This window comes from Opisthocomus hoazin, chromosome 1, assembly GCF_030867145.1.
Source record: "Opisthocomus hoazin isolate bOpiHoa1 chromosome 1, bOpiHoa1.hap1, whole genome shotgun sequence".
NCBI lineage: Eukaryota > Metazoa > Chordata > Aves > Opisthocomiformes > Opisthocomidae > Opisthocomus > Opisthocomus hoazin.
In genome coordinates this window covers 81,007,863-81,021,263 of record NC_134414.1, presented here as the reverse complement: position 1 = coordinate 81,021,263, position 13,401 = coordinate 81,007,863, and positions in this window count along the sequence as shown.

The following is a 13,401-nucleotide window of genomic DNA, read 5'->3' as shown; positions in this document are numbered from 1 at the left end:
ACATTTTATTCTGCAAGTAGTGTTGTATAGGCAGTTTCCTCCAGAACAGCAGGGCTTCATGGGACTCCTCTGAGGTCAGATCCTTAGTATCTTTGTATGAACTAAGCAAGTTCTTCCAGAAAGCTGAGGTTCATTTTGAACTGTATATATATTTAACTGAGTTGCTTTTATTTCAAGCTGGTTTTTGGTGCAATTTTAAATTTAAAATGCAATATTCTATGCAATTAGACCTCAGAAAACAAAAGTCTTGACTATTCCTACCTTCCCTATATCACTTAGGTTACATGCTATGTGAAAGAAAATTTTGTAAAAAAGTTTAAGAACTACAAGCATCTATGATATGGGTAAGGTCTTGTAGATATGCTGTGATTCTATGTAGAATTAGCTCTAGTTATTTACCTGGATATCAGTCAGTCATTAAACGACTTTATCAGTTGACTAAACTTTGCTAATTGCATACTATCATTGACTAATTTATAGTGTAACTCGGAAATTGTACATTGTCAGAAGATTACAATGATTACTAAAATATTTTTAATTCAGTTATTAGAAAACTTCAACTCCAGATCTCCTTGGGAATAGTAAACAGTAATATCGATCATTAGATCTCAAAATCTGTTTCTAGGTGACCCAGTTTGCTGTATAAGTCCAGAAATTTTCTGGCCAGCAACTGGGAAACATAACTGGAAGGATAGTTCAGGCAAGATAGTTCCCCAAGTTTTACTTGACATTACCTCAGATTTGATCGTTTACTAACAAGCTTAACATGCTAACAGAGGATTTCCTGTAATCCTGAAAACATTTCTGCCTTTTCCTATCTAAAACAGACCTGTGCAAGTTTTGGCAGGCCTTTTGTACACCTCACATTTCTGGATTTTTTTTATAAAGGTGAGGATTTTAAACTAATGCAAGCTGCATATAATTTGATGAGCAGAATCTAGCTCAGCTCAGCTCTCATTTGATATAAATTGGCATTGCTGTATGAGAAGCAAAGAAGTTACAGCAGTTTACAACAGATAATAACCTGGTCCAGTAATAATTCAAACAATACAGTGGGAAGAAAAGCTCAGAATGTATGGCTTCATTACTTCATGTTTGAACCATGCAAACATCTGGCTGTTTACAGAGCTATCTAGATACCTTAATTAAACTACTTTCTGTTGAGCAAATATTTTTCTGTCTGAATTCAAAATAGTTTTTGTATATTTTCCTGAAATTTTACTGTGGGGGAAAAAAAAAAAGAAGAAAGTCAAGTTGAAGTGTGTTGTTTAAGCAGTGTTCTTGAAATGAAATGTCATACTCATTTAAGGTTTTAATACAAACTATAGTATCTTGTATCATATTATATAGACATAGAGGTTCTTTTTGTGCATGTATACAACCATATTCACACTGTATATAACAGACTAGAAATAAAACAAATAAAACATGTATCTCAAGTATTTATCAAAAAAACTTCCTCTTATGAAGAAAATAAAATATAGGTAATTAATGAAATTCAAAACTAAGCATTTTTTCCCCAAAAAAACCCTCCATTCTTGGGGAACTCTTGAAAAATGTCTACGGAACGACGAAGAATGTGATTTAAATAACAGGAAGGGTCATCTCCCAAATACTGGTGATGATTCTATCAAACATCGTAGAACAAGACAAGTATCAGATTAGCAACACTCATTGCTTGTGGGAGTTGAGGGCACTAGGGGAATCCAAGCATGTCCCTGAGCTCTGGTCTTCTGGCACCTGCCGTAACACATTTCTGATGAGAGGTAGACCCTGGTAACCTTCAACCACACGAGGCAATGTTTCCCCAGGAAGGATTTCTGGTGCCCATGACACCTTCTGCCCCAACTCCTGGCATGAAGAGCTGAAAGCCAGCACTCCTGGGCGTGCTGTGGCTTCAGGCTTAACCACTGCTCAGTGAAAGACCAATGACAAGATCAATCAGTGTACGAGAAGCTGGACCCAGATAAAACTTGTCTGAAGGGTGGAACAAAATATCACTGTGAAAATAAGATTTTGTGCTTTCGACACCAGATCTAAGAGGATTTGGATAGATCTGGCACTTCAGAGAGGAATATTAGCAAGTCAGACAAGTTTGAGAATACAGTTCTGTAACACAGGCCTGTAACTAGTGGTGTCCCCCAGGGGTCAGTACTGGGCCCAGCCTTGTTCAGCTTCTTCATCAATGACCTCGATGAAGAGTTCGAGTGCACCCTCAGCAAGTTTGCTGATGACACAAAAATGGGAGGAGTGGAAGATACACTAGCAGGCTGTGCTGCCATTCAGTGAGACCTGGACAGGCTGGAGAGTTGGGCAGAGAGGAACCTGATGAGGTTCAACAAGGGTAAGTGCAGGGTCCTGCACTTGGGGAGGAACAACCCCATGCACCAGCACAGGCTTGGGGTGGACCTGCTGGAGAGCAGATCTGCGGAGAGGGACCTGGGTGCCCTGGTGGATGACAAGTTGTCCATGAGCCAGCAGTGTGCCCTGGTTGCCAAGAAAGCCAATGGTATCCTGGGGTGCATGAAGAGGAGTGTGGCCAGCAGGTCGAGGGAGGTTCTCCTTCCCCTCTACACTGCCCTAGTGAGGCCCCATCTGGAGTACTGTGTCCAGTTCTGGGCTCCCCACTTCAAGAAAGATGAAGAGCTACTGCAGAGAGTCCAGCGGAGGGCTACAAGGAAGGTGAGGGGACTGGAACATCTCCCCTACGAGGAAAGGCTGAGGAAGCTGGGCTTGTTCAGCCTGAAGAAGAGAGGGCTGAGAGGGGACCTTAGAAATGCTTATAAATATCTGAAGGGTGGGTGTCAGGAGGATGGGGCCAGAGTGTTTTCAGTGGTGCCCAGTGACAGGACAAGGGGCAATGGGCACAAACTGAGGCACAGGAAGTTCCGTCTGAAGATGAGGAAGAACTTCTTCCCTCTGAGGGTGACGGAGCACTGGAACAGGCTGCCCAGGGAGGTTGTGGAGTCTCCTTCTCTGGAGATATTCAAGACCTGCCTGGACAAGATCCTGTGCAGCCTGCTGTAGGTGACCCTGCTTCAGCAGGGGGGTTGGACTAGATGACCCACAGAGGTCCCTTCCAACCCCTAACCTAACGTTCTGTGATTCTGTGATTCTGTGATTCTGTTTCCTTTCAGTTATGCTATATAAACAATAACTCCACCTTCATATCAGGATTGGTTTCTCCTCTCTGACATATTGACTGAAATGCTACCTTTAGATCATGCAGATAATAGACTTCCAGGGGCTTCAGTTTGGTTCAAAGCCATTCAGGTAAGACAGCTGCCGCCGACAAAACTCTTAATCTTCTAAGACTGTGACAAAATGCTGCATATTATCTTGCTGTTCAGATAACAGGCAATTTCTTTACATTATAAAAATGAAGATTTCTCACGTGTCTTTGCCTGTTGGGCTAATGTTCGTTTTGCAGAGAGAGTGCTGGGCAGCTCTGCAGCAAAATTCAAGAGCCTTTGCTCCACATGGTTTACTGTTTTCAACCATTGTCACAAAGAGTGACAAGCTGGAAAGAGAGCAATGTGAGGCTTCCCTAATTGCCCATCTGACATTTTCCATCATTTTGTCATCACTTTTTCTTCTGTCCACTCTCCTTGCCTCTCCCCGCCTCACCCGCTTCCCATTTCCCAGATGGTCACACAGCTGTGCAGCCGGTCTCTCAGAGCAGGCTGGCAGTGACTCATGCAAGCCTAGGTACAAATGAGCAAATTAAACAGCCAGACAGGAAAAGGCCTGTTCAACTCCCCACAGTGAGAAGAAGTGTACACGGCAACTTTCTCATCTTCCTTCTTATGTATGCAAAAGTTGTCATGTTCTTCAAAGGCATGAGTCCCTCAGATGCTACATCTTGTTCCTAATTATATGCCACAGAAAGGGAGAAACTGTGCATCATATGGTAGTCCAGACTAACTGAACCGTACTTTGTCAACAGCAGAACAAATAGACTGTATATTTATTTTTCACTCAATTTATGTGCTAGTTATACCAGTGCTGAGCCAATTTACATTGATTGAACATCTATACTGTTTGCTTTGCTTTTGATGTCTGATTTTCAGTGAGAGGAAGAATAGGAGGAAATCACATGATATTTTTTAAGAAAGTAACAGGACTTACTGAAGCCAGTCTTGCAACTTCTGCTTTCCCTTTTTTTGTTGTTGTTTGGGGTTTTTTTATTACATTAGTGTTTTTCAATTTATTTGGAAATATGTTTTGCACCATTATCAAATGCATAATTTTGAGCAGAAAGTGGTTTCTTCTGTTGCAACAAATCTAGAATTTTCTTAAAGTGTACTCATAAAAGCTTTCCAAACCATCCTTGCTTTTTTTTTGGTGGCTTACATTTTTACAGTCATTAAACTCAGCCATGCAAAACATACTTTCTAAGTATGTTTTGCTTTTCCCTTTTCCTGAAAACAATGTGAGCTGCAAAGATGAAAATGGACGGTTATACTTGCTGAACGCTTGAAAGGTTGGACTCAATACAATCATTTTTTTGGAAAAGCCATGTGTGTCTAAACTTGTCAAAATACCAAGGGCAAACAGTCAGCGTTTTCCATGGGAAAATACAACACGACCCTAACTGACCTTTTATCACTGACTATCTAAGTAGACACCAATCACCGACTAATCTAGTGACTGAAAGAGCGGTGTTATGCAATATGAGAAAAAATGCAATAATAACTCATCCTCTCCTGGAGATTTCTCGTAACTCATGATTTGCGAGCTGGATTAGTGTCACCTGCAGGGCTTGCTCCTGCTCAGTTTCTTGCTGGCAACTGCTGACACAAGGTTTTGTGAATTGGAAATAGCAGGTGTATGCTCACCCTGAGCGTACACCTAGTCCCTGCATGCATCCATGCTTGCCACATGGCAAGCCTGGAAAGAAGCCCCAAACCTGCAACAGAAGAAGCTGTAGCTGCTTGGGGTTCCTCTCCTCCTCACCTGGGTGCAGCAGGGCCAGTGGAGTAGGCGGAGGCAGCGCCCAGCTTCCCTCCATGTCCCGCAGCCCCACATCTCTTTCCTAGTGAAATAATACCATTTCTTTCTCAAATCAAAATCCCTGGGATTAATGATAGGATTCATGTCTACCTGCTCTGTGACTGGAGCTTCTGGCTTCCGAGTCTTAGAGGATAAGCATGAGGAAGAAACAATATGCACCGTCTTAAAAAACATCTCCCCCCTATATATCAGTGTTATCAGAAAAGGAACCAAAGGAATATCTTTACCTTTCTAAATTATATAATATCAAAATTATACAGAACAGAAGAGGAACAAATATTCTCTCATGGCTTTATTTTGCTTTCTTCCTCTCTATTTTCCTTGTATTACTATGCCCAAGGATCACTATTTTTGATAAAAGCTTTCCTGCTCTATATTGTTCGTCGGAAGACTTCTGTTAAAAAGTAGCCTCTATCGCTGTGTTCTTGGAAGGTTACTACAGGGAAGAATACAATCAGTTTCAGCTTCTTAGTAAGAAAACAAGATCTGTTGATAAATTGTAAGGCAATAACCTTGTAAGGTGGAGAGACAGTGAGTTATATCTTAACAACTCTCTGCACTGCTGGGTAATTGTGTAAAGAAGAGTAAACATCTCAGCAAAATCCCCTTAAAGGATAATATATCCCTAATACACTTGCAGAAGCTCAGATATCCATACAAGGCATATGACTACCTTAGAAACTGAACTTAGTATACCTCTTAAATGTGGAAGAGCTTAAAGGCGCCAATAGTAAGATGGAGAGCAACATGTATTACCAACACTGCTGTATCTCGGTGCAGACAGATCCCCTTTGTCCAGTGACACTTTAGTTTGATAAGGTCCATTGAAAAAAAGGATCAATCCCCTTTTGGTGGGAATCTGTGCCTCTGGGCTGCAGAGCCATATATCCTCTTACCTCTCTGAGCCAGCCGGTCTGAAAGAGTTTTATTTTTGTGAAAGAGCCAAGCTTCAAAAGAAGAATAAAAACAGCATACACAAACACACTATGGTTTTTAATGGGTATAGGAGGTCCTTCTTACTAAAAAGAGCATTAAAAGCCTGACTTCTACACATCCTGTGACTCTTCTAATTGCTGAGCTATAAGGATAAGCAAGAAGAGGGTGAGGGGAGGGTCACTCCCTTCCCCTGGTAAGATGAAGGGATATTTTCAATTTTGCGTGCACATGGAGTCCTGAATTTCAAAGTTACATTTGGCCACAAATAAAAGTAAATAATGCTTTTCAGTTGAAATTCTTAGAGAATGCATTTTCAAATATCAATTCTACTACCACTTAAATGCATTCATAGAGTCAGTGGGACACCACAGCCACTTACCAGGTCCACAGGCATTGCCCAGCATCTCTGGGATATCCAAATGAAACACAGAGCAGGACAGCAGAACCAAGCACACCGGTCTGCTAGGCAAACAACCACACTTCCAGTGCATTAAATTGTCACAGACCAGATGAAACTAATAGACATGGACAAAAGTCTGCCTCTACAGTAAATCTTACCAGGACCAGTGGTTTTGCCACTAGAAAATGGATGTGTTTGGGGATATCTCTCTCATTAGGCAGCCAAGACCTCAACCTTCGTTTCTTTCCAAAAGATTCTTCATCCAGAAGCTGAGTCAGGCTTACTGTGGGCCTACTAATACCTGGTCCACCTCTGAGTATCTTACCTTTGTGTATGGAGCTTGCCCAAGGATTTTTACATAATAAAAAAGGGGAGAACGCCCCTAACAGTCTGGTTTCAGGTTTGCATATGAGTCACTAGAAAGGCACAATACAACAGAGCCGCTGGAAACAGATGTTTTTGTTTCCTATCGTATTCTGCAGATGTTGTTGATAAAAAAAATAAAGCTGAGTTGGGGGGCTTCTTGTGCAATTTTTCTCCCATTCATTCCAAAATATTTGAACTTCACTACAAAGAGTAGCAGTAAACAAAGTGTCTAACAGATGGTTGAGAGCGGAGATATCGCTCATGGTATCTCAATGCGTGCAAATGTCTCATGTCTCTTGCATGCTATTTTGCAGAAGGTGTTAGATCACAATCAACAACACAAAGGATTTGAACACCCAGGTACTAGAGAAAATCTCAACATCAGAAAAGTCACAGTGGGTTACCACTCCTCAGACTAAAACAGACAGCACAGCTAATATGGTGTAGATTGAAAACAAGAGGTAAAAGAGGCAGTCAGAAGAGGTCTATACTTCCTCTAAATTTTTTATTAAACCCACAATTGTGAAGTTATTCAACATCTTAGGTTGAAATCAATCAAATCAGAATTGCTTTCAAAGTTTACATCTTGATTGAGGTGCTGCTTCTGCTACCATGAGACTCCATGGGAGGACTGTCCTCAGCAATGAACTCAAGGGAATGGGGAGAACATGGGAGCATCTAAGTGTCATAGCTTTAAGAGACAAAGTTCAGACAACTGAATGATGTTTTTCAGCAGCACCATTTTACCTCAAATGTTATATATCAGCCTTTTACAGCACCATTTGTTTTGATGTGAAAGTGTATTTAAAGAAACCAAGCAAAATATTTTGCAACATACTCATAAAGCTACCCAGGTATTAACGGGCTCTGTTGTATGTCAAGGAGGAATTTGGCAGCATTTCCCCATATTCTGCTGGAGAGTTGGCAGAATGTGATATCTGCTGAATGCTGAAAGAAAATCCATTTGGTGTTTGTTCTGTTGTAAGATATTTTGATGTGGCTCTTTGAAGCTGAGAAACCAAAGGAGTTGAAAGACAGAGATCTTATACAACCTTTCGTTCCTGTGCTGCTTATGCAGCAACAGGGAAATTCACAGAAAAATTAAACAACTCCTTTAAGAAAAGGAAGAGCAACGTGACTGGAAGGACACTTTTGAAAGTGATGACTGAAAGTCTTGCTTATATAAGCCTCTGTGATTTTTTTACTGCGAGTACAGTAACTGTACCACAGTCAGAAACTTTGTAACCAGTGCAATAGAGACATCCTCCAATAGATGTTAAAATTTAAATTTTATTCCAGACTTACAGGTATTCTTTATGAAAGACATTTAGACAGTCATTCCTAGAGAATAAATAAAACCTGAAAAAAAGAGGGAAGTATGTTCCTTGTCCTTTCTTTCTCCCTCTGAAAAAAGGCAAAGAATCTTTTGTTTTCAAACTTATGGTCTTGCTTAGCTAGAAGGGAAATCACGGATCCACGCAGAATCACAACAGGGCTGAGGCTGGAAAGCATGTGTGGAGGCCGTATAGTCCAACCCCTGCTCACAACACGGTCAGCCACAGCTGGTTGCCCAGGACTACGTCCAGTTGGATTTTGAGTATCTCCAGAGACTGAGACTCTACAACCCCTCTGGGCAACCTGTTGCTGTGTTTGACCGCCCTCACAGTAAAAAGTGTTTTCTTGTGTTCATACCGAATTTCACCTTTTTCAGTTCGCACCCATCGCCTCTTGCTCTGTCACTGAGCACCACTGAGCAGACCTTGACTCTGTCTTCTTCACTGCCCCCATTTGGGTATTTATACACATGGATAAGATTCTCCCTGCACCTTCCCCTCTCCAGGCTGAACTGTCCCAGCTCTCTCAGCCTTTCCCTGCATGAAAGGTACTCCATTCCCTTAATCATCTTTGTGGCCCTGGACTGGACTGTCCCCAGTATGTCCATGTCTCTCTTGTACTGGGAAGCCCAGCACCGGGCCCAGCACTCCAGGTGTGTCCTCACAGGGGAAGGACTACCTAACTCTGCACGCTGGCAAAGCTCTGCCTAATGCAGCCCAGGATGCCATTGGCCTTCTTTGATGTAAGAGCGCATTGCTGGCTCATGTTCAACTTGTTGTCTACTAGCTTTGCCTTCCCTGTCAAGCTTCTTTACAGCTGGTCAACACCAAGCCTATGCTGGTGCCTGGGGATGTTCTTCCCCAGGTGCAGGACTTTCCGCTCCTCTTTGCTGAACTTCATGAATTTCCTGTTGCATTGTTTCTCCAGCCTTTCAAGATCATTGTCTAAAGATAAGCAAATTATTTTGCACAGGTGACATTTCTGTGTAAATGCAAAATGCATGATTCATCCACTCTTTTGCCTTGCACTGGTGTAAGAAATAGTACATTGTGGAGAGTGGGAGTTAACAACACCCATTGCTATAATAATAGCATAATAAATTGTTTATCATGTTTAGTAAGGTAGTACTTAAGAGAAAACAGTGTAGGACACTGTTGTACTAGAAGCCATGCAAAGAGTTCGCAAAAATTATAGGCAGCGTCTACAAAGACCAAAAAGCTGAACTAAAAAAGAAGCAGGGAGGTAGGTGGGCAAGGAAGGGATAGCACACATGCTGTATTAAACTTAGCTTTCCAACAGTAGAAAACAAACCCTTTTGATGTCTTGATGTGATTTTACTCTCAGGGCTCTAAAACAAGCAAGAGTTGAAGATGGAATACAAATGCTCTGACATCATTCACACATTCTGTCAGCATTTACGTGGTATTTGCAGCTCAGTCTTTGAAGACAAGGAAGAAACTTCTCAAACAAAGTCAGCCTGAAGGGCAAATTGATTTAGCAAATCTAACAAAAATATGTCCTCTAAGATACAGATAAGCTATTGGACCACACACCAATGTAGAAAGCATCTTAATAGTACGTCAGATTTATTTCTGTCCTTGTAGTACTCTGACAATACAATCAGCTGCCTCCAGGTATTTTGGAAAAATATCATTATCACAATGTCCTATGTTATTTTGCATAGAAGTTCAGTTCATTTCTTCAGCACGTTAACTGTTTAAGTGCAAGAAACCTTAAGGAGTCTTATAGACTAGATAACACGAGCATGCACATCATACCAGGAAGGGCTATAGAATCATAGAATCATAGAAAGTTTTGGGTTGGAAGGGACCCCTAGAGGTCATCTAGTCCAACCCCCCCGCAGTGAGCAGGGACACCACTAACTAGATCAGGTTGCTCAGAGCCCTGTCCAACCTGGCCTTGAATGTTTCCAGGGATGGGGCCTCCACTACCTCTCTGGGCAACCCGTTCCAGTGTTTCACAGGCCTCGTTGTAAAGAATTTCTTCCTTATATCTAGCCTAAACCTACCCTGTTTTAGTTTAAAACCATTACCCCTCGTCCTGTCACTGCTGTCTCTACTAAAAAGATTGTCCCCATCTTTCCTATAGGCTCCCTTTAAGTACTGAAATGCTGCAATCAGGTCTCCGTGCAGCCTTCTCTTCTCCAGGCTGAACAAGCCCAGCTCTCTCAGCCTGTCCTCATAGGAGAGGTGCTCCAGCCCTCGGATCATTTCTGTAGCCCTCCTTTGGACCCGCTCCAACAGTTCCATGTCCTTCCTGTGCCGAGGGCTCCAGAGCTGAACACAGTACTCCAGATGAGGTCTCACCAGAGCAGAGTAGAGGGGCAGAATCACCTCTCTCGACCTGCTGGCCACGCTTCTCCTGATGCAGCCCAGGACACGGTTGGCCCTCTGGGCTGCCAGCACACATTGCCGGCTCATGTCCAGCCTTTCGTCTATCAGTACCCCCAAGTCCCTCTCAGCAGGGCTGCTCTCGATCCTTTCATCCCCCAGCCTGTATTGATAGCGGGGATTACCCCGACCCAGGTGTAGGACCTTGCACTTGGCCGCTTTGAACCTCATGACGTTCACACAGGCCCACCTCTCCAGCTTGTCCAGGTCCCTCTGGATGGCATCCCGTCCTTCTGGTGTCTCTACCGTACCACTCAGCTTGGTGTCATCTGCAGACTTGCTGAGGGTACACTCGATGTCACTGTCCATGTCATTGATGTATATATAGAACAGCACCGGTCCCAGTACGGACCCCTGAGGGACTCCACTCATCACTAGTCTCCATCTGGACATTGAGCCGTTGACCACTACCCTTTGGCTGCGACCATCAAACCAATTCCTTATCCACCGAACGGTCCACCCATCAAATCCATGGCTCTCCAATTTAGAGAGAAGGATGTTGTGGGGGACAGTGTCAAAGGCTTTACAAAAATCCAGATAGATGACATGCATAGGTTTTCCCTTGTCCACCCTTGTTGTTACACCATCATAGAAAGCCACTAGGTTGGTGAGGCAGGACTTGCCCTTGGTGAAGCCATGCTGGCTGTCTCGAATCCCTCCCTGGCCTCCATGTGCCTTAGCATATCTTCTAGGACAATCTGTTCCATGATCTTCCCAGGCACAGAGGTGAGGCTGACAGGTCGGTAGTTCCCAGGGTCTTCCTTTCTACCCTTTTTGAAAAGGGGCACAATGTTTCCCTTTTTCCAGTCACTGGGAACTTCCCCTGACTGCCATGACTTTTCAAATATCATGGAGAGTGGCTTGGCAACTACGTCAGCCAGTTCCCTCAGGACTCTAGGATGCATCTCATCAGGTCCCATGGACTTCTGTACATTTAGGTTCTTCAGGAGGTCCTGAACCTGGTCTTCACTTACAGCTGGAGGGATTTTACCCTCCTGGTCTCCTTCATGCCATTCATCGACTCGGGAGGGGTGAGGAGAGAGGTTGCCAGTGAAGACTGAGGCAAAAAAGTTGTTGAGTACCTCAGCTTTCTCCTCATCTGCTGTTGCCAGTTTGCCAGTCTCGCTCATGAGCAGGGGTACGCTTTCTTTGACTATCTTTTTCCGGCTGACATACCTGTAGAAGCCCTTCTTGTTATTTTTCACATCCCTTGCCAAGTTCAGCTCCAGCTGTGCCTTGGCCTTCCTGACCCCATCCTTACACAACCGGGCAGCTTCCCTATACTCTTCCCAGGAAGCCAGTCCCTGCTTCCACTGCCTGTGCAGTTCCCTCTTCTTCCTTAGTTTGACCAGCATCTCTTGCCTCAGCCATGCCGGTCTCTTTCCTTCTCTGCCCGACTTCTTACACTTGGGGATCAAGAGCTCTTTCGCTCTGTGGAATACACCCTTAAAGACCTGCCAGCTCTGTTCTGTTCCCCTGTCCCTGAGGACCGTTTCCCAGGGAGTCCTTCTGACTATCTCCTTGAAGAGCTGGAAGTTTGCCCTCCTAAAATTTAGGGTCCTGACTATGCTCTTCGTTATTCCCATTTCCCTCAGTAGCGTTAGTTCCACCAGCGCGTGGTCACTGCAGCCCAGGCTACCTCCGATCTTGACATTCCCAACGAGCTCACTCGCATTGGTGACTTCCAGGTCTAGTATCGCATCACCTCGGGTAGGGGTGCTTATTACCTGGCTTAAGAAGTTGTCTTCAATGCATTCTAGGAACCTGCTGGATTGCCTACAGCTTGCCGTGTTGCTTTTCCAGCAGATGTCAGGTTGGTTGAAGTCCCCCAGTAGGACGAGATCCTGTGAGCGTGAAGCCTCCTGGAGTTGGAGGAAGAACGCTTCGTCTATCAGCTCCTCTTGATCTGGTGGCCTGTAGTAGACACCAAACACTAGGTTCCCTTTGTTGCCTCTCTCTACGATTCTTACCCATAAGTTTTCGACCTGCTCGTGGCTATTCTTCAGAGACAGCTCTTCACTCTGTAGTGTTTTCTTGATGTAAAGGGCAACACCCCCGCCCCTCCTTCCTCGCCTGTCCCTTCTGAACAGCCTGTAGCTATCAAGAGCCACATTCCAGTCGTGGGTTTCATCCCACACCAAGTTTCCGTGATGGCAATCAAGTCGTAGCTTTCCAGCAGCACGACTGCTTCCAACTCCTCCTGTTTGTTTCCCATGCTGTGTGCGTTTGTATAGAGGCATTTCATCTGAGATGTCGGCCTTGTTACCTTCATAGCAGAGCACTTCTTTTTTCCCTTGAGGTGCTTCATGGGTATTTTCTTGTTGGCACCTGATACCTTAGGCTCCTCCAGCTCCCCTCGGCAAGACTTCCACATTGCTGCAGTGTCCCTCACTTGCTGCTGGGCAACGGGTTGAGGGCTCCTACTAGCCCCCCATCCCTCTAACCATTGTGTATCCTCCCCTAGCCTGTCGCTGGCAAGCCTGATAGGTTCCCCTTCCCCCTTCACCTCTAGGTGAAAAGTGCTAGAAAACTAAACACAACTAAAGACAATGAATAGCCTTGCTGGTCAGAAGAAATGATACTGCAAGTTACAAAATTTGATGAAGATGAAGAGGTAGTTTGATTTCTGTAGGTTTCCAGTGAACACTACAAATTGCTTAAAACATCAATTCTACAACCAACATACACATCACATGTTCTTAAAATAGAATATTGTTTTCTGTCTGGTTACAAGACAAGAATAGCTTCAAGCAGTCTGTATTTCTTCCACCAAAGCCAACCTGAAAAATCACTTGGGATGCTTTCCCTCAGAACATCCTCCAAGCAGGTGGTTCTCCCTGGGGCATCAATCCCAAGTGCAATGAAATCTTCAGGGATAAAATCATTCATGCTGCTTATGTTTACACTCCAGAGGACATGTACACAAGAGTGCTATCTTTC